Source organism: Eumetopias jubatus, unplaced genomic scaffold (genome assembly GCF_037043125.1).
Source record: "Eumetopias jubatus isolate StellerSeaLion01/CBP00866 unplaced genomic scaffold, mEumJub1_p1.0 scaffold_6, whole genome shotgun sequence".
Lineage (NCBI taxonomy): Eukaryota > Metazoa > Chordata > Mammalia > Carnivora > Otariidae > Eumetopias > Eumetopias jubatus.
The window spans coordinates 72,878,458-72,887,174 of NW_028274812.1; the positions used below are offsets into that span (position 1 = coordinate 72,878,458).

Sequence of the window (8,717 nt, forward strand, 5' to 3'; positions counted from 1 at the left end):
TGTGCTATGTTTTTAATTTTCTAAAGCACCTTGATGACAGTGAGTGTTCAGTGGTGAAGCATCCTCTATTGAATCGCCCTCAAAAAAATTTTTGCCAAGTCCTAAATTGATAGCTTAAAGTCAAAAGTGAAATTATAGTTTAATTAGGACTTGGTATAAAGAAATCCCTTTTCCCCTTCCCCAAAGGGATACTGCAGTTATATCACATACCCAATAGGCACCACGATGAAGATCAGAGCTTATACTTAATTAAGGTTTTATACACACCAGTTCCCCCAGTAAATGCAAATTTAACAAAATTAGACATGTCATATGTTCAAAATGCTCATGGCAAACAATCATTTTGCATTCCTGCAAATAAAATTGTTTTATACTGTAAGCTGGAGGCGAGTGTAACTTATTTTTGTAATAAAGTTTTTATTTTTTTTATGTGTCATTAATATAAATGTGTGTTAGTGTAGAAATATTCTGGTTTAAAAACTTAGAATTGCACACATTTCAGTATGTTTATTTGTACTTACATAATTTTAGAATAGTGGTTGCCAATAGCCTGTATGTTTCACATTAATTGGTTTTTTTATGTTACCTTAATAAACCATTTTAGTATGTTGTATGTCAGTTACTGGGATAGCTGGGACGTAGAGTGTAATTTAAAATTTGTCAATAAGTATTCATTGGAATATATGTAAATGTGCCTTGCCGGTTATTGAAACTTACCTACAAAATGAGTATGGGGTGACAAAAATTAGTTCCTGGTGCTTAATGAAACTTTCTGCCACTGATTTTATATATTACCCCGTGCTTTTTTAAAGAACATCTCTTTCAAATCTTAGTGTAAGTTTGAGGGCTACACAAAACATTTACATTTCATTCTAACATATAATGAGTATAATAGGTTGTGGAAAGTGGGTAAACTAAATGTAGCCTTCAGTAAAATTGAATCTCAGTGTAATCTTTGGTGCTGGTGTTTCCCAGTTCCAAGGAGTTAAATGATCCCATCAAAGAGGTCATTGCCATGCCTATTGGCACTTTACTGTCATACCCTTTTTAAAGGGACACTGTCAAGGTGTTTAAGTTAATTCTCAGAATTATTTGTTGGGATTTTAGGATGGGTTTGTTTGACTTAAGTAAGAACTGCATTGTCAAAGTTGAAAGATTGAACATTTTTGTGAGTTCACAAATGTGTTCTTGAAACATTAAGATATGGAGCTGTGGGTTTCCAAGACTATTTGGCATTCTTAGTTTGGGGATTTGGGAGGGAAAACGATGATACAAAGAAATTGTGAAGAATTGGTGGGTAATCTAAACAGTGGTGATGAAATATATACACGCTCAAGTGAAATTACTTGACAGTGTTCATTTGAATAACTTTGAATTCAAGCCATTATAATTACTTTTAAAATTAAATATCATTTGCACTGTTCTGATAATGGGTGCAGTTTTTGAGCAATATAATCAGAGCTAAATATGCATGTAGTGATTAGTGATGTGAACAATTAAGTTCTGAGAAGAAATACTAACTGGTATTTTCAAACTTAAATTTCTGTAGTAAAATCAGCAACAAACTCTTATCAATAAGAGATCAAGGAAAACAGGCAATGCATATAAACATACTTTTGAATGTTGTGTGGCCTATAAAGCAATAATGCAATTTATATGGAATGTCATGGGATATGAGAAATGGAAATGCAAAAATAACTAATCCTTTAGTAAAAATGTCAACATGTTAAAAGGGGAATGTTAACTAATGTAGGTTATTGCTATTTGTGATTTGTTTATGGGTTCTTGGCTTTGACAGCTTCAAAGAATGGACAGATGACAAGTTAAAAGAAATTTTGTATATATTGTCAAGGAATGGGTCTTAAATCCAAGAGTCAAGTCCCTTCCTTGGGGTGAAAAATGTATCCTTAAAGCATTCTGATTGTTAAACAAGAAACTTGAGTTACCTAAACAGACGCAAGATTTTGTTTCTGCAGACTACTTGGCAATCAAAAGTGATCATCAGTTTAGTTAATCAGTTTTCAGAAAGTTGCTTTGTGAGAAAATTGTGTTACATATATTTTCCCAAACATGCTTTTTGTGGAAGATTTTCAGCCATTGCAGTTGAATCCGATATTAGAAATGAAGTGGGGGTTGAGCACAAAAAGAGCGGTTGCACACTCATGATGATGGTTGTAGCATCATGAGAAATTTATCAATTGCTGCAAGTCTGATTTAACAGAATATAAACATTTTCTCATGATAAAATAGGAACTTAATAGGAATGGATTGATGGGGTGATCTCGGGTATTTACTTGTATGTATTTGGAAAGAGTTAATATCAGGATGAACACATGCTAGATGGGCAAAATTGTCACATGCAGGACAGCTTTTTTGACTGCTAAGCCAAAGTCACTGTTGACTAGAAACATAGCAAAAGATCACCTTGTCATTACGGAGTAAGCCATGTCTCTATTTTAAGGGGAGAAATTAAATGTAGAAGGACTTCATGCATTTAGGAGAGGGAGCTAACCCTAGAGTAAATGATTGCTCAGATTCCTACAACTTCCAGGAATACCCACCATGATCATTTTCTCCCCAGTGATGTATTCCATAAAATTTCTATCTGACCATAGGAATTCATTGGTGGGTATAAAATGAATGAATAAAAAACTTAAGTAACAATACATAAAATGAACAGACTTGTGAGGATGATGTTTTATTAAAGTGTAGCATTTCCTCAGTGATACCACTCAATAGGGCATGCCACTACTTTTCTTAAGATGCTAATTATAAACCAACGTTCAAAGACATTTTTAACTGTGGGCAAATTAATAGATGGACTTTTTGGTCTGTCACTTTTTTAAAAAGTACTTAATTAAGTTCTATTAGCACCACAGTCTGCCTTCAGTAATATACATAAAATATTTCTCAGGACCAGAAGCATTCAGTTGGAAGAACCATCTTTTTTATGAATACAAAACAGTATTACAACTAATGCTCTGGTCCAAGATTAGATTTTTAATGATTTTAACAGTAGTCTGATAAACATTTAGAAGTCTGGCATTGAGAAACAAAAGCTTGTACCTGACGAGTACTTTTATTTAAAAGAAATATTAGTTCTCTTAGCTTATTTAAATTGTCTCTTACATTTATTTATCCATAGAATTTATATTTATTTCATTCCTTTCATCTCACTGAAAACAACTGTCTGCAGGCTCTTTGATTTGGATTAGATGTGTGAAGTACTGTCTTTTGCCAAAAACCTCAACTTACCTGTTCTTTTTAACGTAGTGGGTTTGTGCTTGTTTGGAGATCAGTTCAAAAAACTATCTGTACTATCTGTACTGCCTCTGATGTTAAGATTTTATGTATAGCATAAGGAAGCTAGCTCTGACTATATTTTCCTAAGAATAAAGACCTATTTTTGTAGCATGTCTTAGGATCTCCAGGAGTCCAAGAATTATTGTGGGTGTCCTCCATTTCATCGTTTTTCACTTAACAGCTTTTGAATAGACACTTGGAATCTGTAGAGCTCTTCACCTTTTGATTATCTATACATTCAAAGTGACTAGCCAATGGTAAAAACAGATTCCCCAAGATCCCTAATTCAAGCACATGATGGGGATATGTAAACATATAGTGTTGGTCTTCACTTATTTTTAATTGGTGAAAATATTCTGTGGTCACACACATGCCAGTGGATGAAGAATTTAATGGTAATTTGGTTCTTTTCTGGGAACATACCCTACCATGCAATGTTCTTGAATTCTCTATCACAATCTTTCTCTGAAGGTTTGAAAATAATTGAGGATGCAAGTAATTCAGGAGAGTGGAGTGAACAAATGGATGTTTTAATAAAATGTTGAACATTTAGATGACTGCTAATGAGGTTAGGTAGGTTGAACTCAGCTTAAAATGGGTTCCGTTAAGCTAAGTTGGCAAATCATCAAAGAATGGGGAACTTGTAAATACATAATAAAGGGTTTGGCTCATAGCGCTAGAAATTCTTGGCGGGTGGGGGCAGGTAGCGGTAATTTTGACCACTTCATCCAGACAAAAATCCTTTCAGAAGGTCACTTAGTGCAGAATTTAGTTTGTATTTAGGATAACCAAAAATGTGTGGTATTTAGTGAAAAGAGTTTGTCTTTGCAGAGCAGTCATCGAAGTTTTATACCTGAAAGATTCTGGGTCACCCCTAGGGCATTTTGAAAACCACTTACGTTGCATGTCTCCCTATGCAGAGACCAAACTAGTACTTTGTTGAAATAAGACTGCTGAATAAGACCTTGAGTAAGGGAGGAATCCTCATAAACCGTTTTGGGAATTTAGTGTCTTCACATGCTTCTTGGAATGTGTTTCTAACACAACCAGTAAACTTAGTAGAATCAAAGTTATTTTAGAATGATTTATTGCAGGCTTAATTTCTGTCTATAAAGTGGTTTAAAACAAGTTCTTATCTGAGGGAAGTTATAAAGGCTGCTATCTAGTGTTCATGAAGTGGCATTTCTTAGGCTTTCAGTTTGTATTCTGAAAAGATTCTTATGAAGTATTGTTTTGGAGACAATTTTAGGATATCTAAGGAAATTGGTATCTTCTGTCAATTATGAACTACAGCCAAGTTTTACTTCAGGGTTAAAGGATAGGGGTTTTGTTGTAGACAAGCTATTACTACAGATTAAAGAATATGGGGCTTGTTCATAATATAAAATCTGTAGAACAGAGGGTAGATTTCAAAATCTGGTCTTCTAAGTGTAGAAACATAAAACATGCCAGAAGAGTTCTAACATTACATCTGATGTGGCTCTTTTAATGCTGTTTAAGTTGAAATGAAGGAAATTTGAATAATTAACGGCATTTGTGTAGTAATACTGCTTGCTGTTGAATATAGGTGTCCCAGTTTTTTCCTATGGGAATTAGGAAATGTTGGTACTGCATCATTTGAACACAATCGATTAAACAAGAAGCTCCGTATGCAATGTGGGGCTTGAACTCAGGACCCTGAGATCAAGCGTCAGATGCTCTGCTGACTGAGCCAGCCAGGTGCCTTTATTTTTATGTCATGAGGAAAGAAACCCTTATGACTTCGTTTTTAAGAGTGTATCTTTAACACGTTAGTATTTATTTTACTTTAATTGGAAGGCTCAGGAATTTGGCTTCTAAAATTGCTTTAACTTTCGTAACGTCATGAAAAATTAGAAAAGCATATATACAAATTGTCTTGGTATATTCATTATTTGGAATGAGTGGTGGAAAACCAAAAGTAATGAGCAGTATGTCAAAGGCCATCTATAAAAATTGGTAGAATACACTTTCCAATTCTCTGCAGCCACATGCAACTATACACAGTTTTGGTTGGCAAAATTTAATACCTTGTTTGCTTTTTTTCTTGAAGTAGTAAAAATCCACATGAATTTGCACACAATTGAATTCTTAATCCTTCAACATTAAGGACAGGTACATCTTTTATGAACCCTGCTTAACTTCAGATTCATTCATAAGTAGAATTAAAATATGAAAAAGTTCTAAAATTGTATCATACCTTTTAGTTGCTCTCTTGGTTTTCTGAAGATCATTTAGCAGTTAGGACAGCATCAGCCATAGTTAGGACCCCAGCAGCAGTTACTGTAGTTACTTCAGTTTCTTTAGTTTGTCTTTGCCTGGTGTCTCTTTTTATCAAGTCTGTTTAAGTTAACTAGTTTTTCAGTTTCTTCTCTATGGTTTCTTTTGCCTCTTAGAATGGAAGCTCCTTCAGGGCAGGGAAATCTGAACTGATGGTGTTAGGCATTTAAAAATATTCAAATATTTCTCAGTTTGGTGGGAAGTTCGTGTATTTGCTAATTAGGCTTAATTGTGGCTTGCTAACTTGAAAAAGGAATAAAAATTTTAAACAGCTAAACAATGTAGAAAGCTTTTTAAAATGAGCATGTAGTGCTAGGGACCCCTGGGTGGCTTGGCTCAGGTCCAGGGATCGAGTCCTGCTCTCCCTCTGCCTGCTGCTCTCCCTGCTTGTGCAGGAGCTCTCTCTGACAAATTTTTAAAAAAATGAGCATGTAATGCTAATGTTTTAAGTAAATTAAGTTCATGAGGGTTTACATTTAAATTGGACATCTGACGTTTTTAAAAAATCAAAATTGGAAGTTAAGAGTAACAGTTGGCCTTGTGATATGTATAAAAAGCGCTTTTGGGGGGCGCCTGGATGGCTCAGTTAGGCATCTGCATTCGGCTCAGGTCATGATCCCAGGGTCCTGGGATTGAGTCCCTCATCGGGCTCCCTGCTCAGTGGGGAGCCCGCTTCTCCCTCTCCCTCTGCCGGCTGCTTCCCCCTGCTTGTGCTCTCTCTCTGTCAAATAAAATCTTAAAAGCTTTAAAAAAATACTGTAATTATTACAACCCAACTCAGCAATTTTCCTTTATGCTGATGTTCAGCTTAATTCTAAGTTACTGAATGAAACAGCATCCAACTACAACCCTCTTTATAAGAAAGGGGTACTTCAATATTCTTGTTTTGCTGAAGTGTGATTTTGTTTTTTTTTTAATTTTATCTGAGAGAGTGAGCATGTGTGTGTGGAGGGGGAACGATGGGAGAGGGAGAAGTTACATTCCCCACTGAGCTGACGGGCTCGATCCCAGGACCCTGAGATCACGACCTGAGCCAAAGGCAACCACTTAACTGAATGAGCCACCCAGGCGTCCCTGGTTTTAAGTCTGTAAAATTTGTGTAAGCTTTTGCAGAGAGGAAAAGTGATGATGCCTGAGAAAAGCATGAAGGCTAGGTAACTATAAAGTTATGGTTAAGTTTCAAATTCTTGAAAAAAGGTATTTCTAATTCTTAACTGTATTCTAAAATGAATTTGAGCCATGGTTCTATCTGTATGGATAGTTGTATTTTACCTTTCATTTGGCAGGTTGTTAAATCACTTGAAAAGAGAGGCTCTGAATTTAAGGTATCTCACTATGATGTATCTGTAACTTCTAGTTTGAGTAGTGGGGAAAGGTGTTATTTAACATGTTGTATGCTTAGTTGATATTTTAGCTTGATAACATAAGATAAATACTTGGAGAACAGGAGGTAGTATGTGAAATAGCAAATAGCACAGAAAGTCAGCATTTCTGCTCACATTCTATCCTATTAACAGAGATGACTCCTTTCTTTGGTTCTTAACAGTGGTTACTGTTTACATCTATCTTGATTATTAAATTTAGGCACTATTTATCCCTTGTGAAGAGTTTAGCTTACACTAGTTCTCTTTTTGCTGAACTATTTTAAATTCAGTCGATTACCTTTATTTCTCAAACTACACTTAAGCCTCTGTTTCTACCGATTTTAGTATCTGTTTGCTCCTCACTATTTAAGGAAGCAGCACATGCAATATTTTGTTTCTTTGCCTTCATCTCCCAATTCCCATTATCTTGTCTGTTGTCAGGTTTATGACTTTATAACTGATTATCTTATTTTTCCTGTAGACTGAAGATAGATAAAATGTAGCATTTATAATGGGTAATTTATTTAGATTCACAGGTAATCCTATTTTGACAAAACCTGAGTCCTTTGGAAAGCAAAATTTCAGGTAGCGATAAGGTCTTTCATTTGTTTAGGTTCATGCCATTGCTAAAACATGAACCAGGACTTAAAAAAATTTCTAAGGATTTTATTTATTTGGCAGGGAGAGCACAAACGGGCAGCGGCAGGCAGACGGAGAAGCAGGCTCCCCGCTGAGCCAGGAGCCCGATGAGGGACTCATCCCAGGATCCTGGGATCACGACCTGAGCCTAAGGCAGCTGCTTAACTGAGCCACCCAGGCATCCCATGACTTTAATTTTTTTATTGAGTTTCTAATTACCTTTCTTTTTGCTAAGTTCTTTTGGTTATTTAATCGTATTTAATGCTCTCTATACTCCTGTCTATGAACTCCTATCATACTAGGATTCCTTTTTCCATTCCATTGCTGGGTTCCACTGTTCATAGGTTCCATAGCTACCTCTTAGATTCCCTTTTGTTCTTGCTGCAATAGGTTCCCTGGTAATATTGTCAGAAAAGGTACATGAACTGTAAATAGTCTTGCGTACTGGAAAATGTTTCACGCTCACTGTTGATTGACAGTTTGGACATAGGATTCTAGCTGCAATATCCTTTTCCATCAGAACTTTGGAGGTGTCACTCCACTGTTTAGTCTTATAAGTTGATTGAATGCAGTTCTTACTTTGTAGGTAATCTTTTTTTCTTACGCATTCAGATTTTTTTTGTTACTTGGTTTTCTAAAGTTTCACGGGACTGCATAGGTTTTCGTTTATTTTGTTTTTTAACTTGAAGTCTTAAGGGTTTCTTAGTTGCTGAGAATTTTACTTTCCAGTTTTTTCAGTTTTTCTGCTTGCTTTTTGGAGCTTGGATTGAAAGAATTGGACTGAGTTGATGGTCTTATGTTTAAAAATTTCTTCATTTGGGGCACCTGGGTGGCTCGGTTACGCGTCTGCCTTCAGCTCAAGTCATGATCCCGAGGTCCTGGGATCGAGTCCCACATTGGGCTCCCTGCTCCACGGGGAGCCTGCTTCTCCCTCTGCCTCTGCCTCTCTCTCTTGACTCTCATGAATAAATAAATAAAACATTTAAAAAAATTCTTCATTTATCATTAGCTTTTTACACTTTATAAAAAATGTTACCTCCCTCCTGCCCTTTCCAGAACATATATTGTCTTGGGGCGCCTGGGTGGCTCAGTTGGTTGGGCGTCTGCCTTGGG

At 36.0% G+C, this 8,717-nt stretch overlaps 1 protein-coding gene across 2 annotated transcripts in view; it reads left to right on the plus strand.

Annotated features, from left to right (window-relative positions):
• The window catches only part of SYNCRIP (synaptotagmin binding cytoplasmic RNA interacting protein), a 26,709-nt gene extending 26,330 nt beyond the window's left edge, over positions 1-379 (plus strand). For both annotated transcript variants that reach the window (XM_028108039.2, XM_028108040.2), the window contains exon 12: positions 1-379. This exon is cut by the window's left edge. The gene's annotated coding sequence lies outside the window, so the exon portion shown is untranslated.
• The last annotated feature ends 8,338 nt before the right edge of the window (positions 380-8,717 follow it).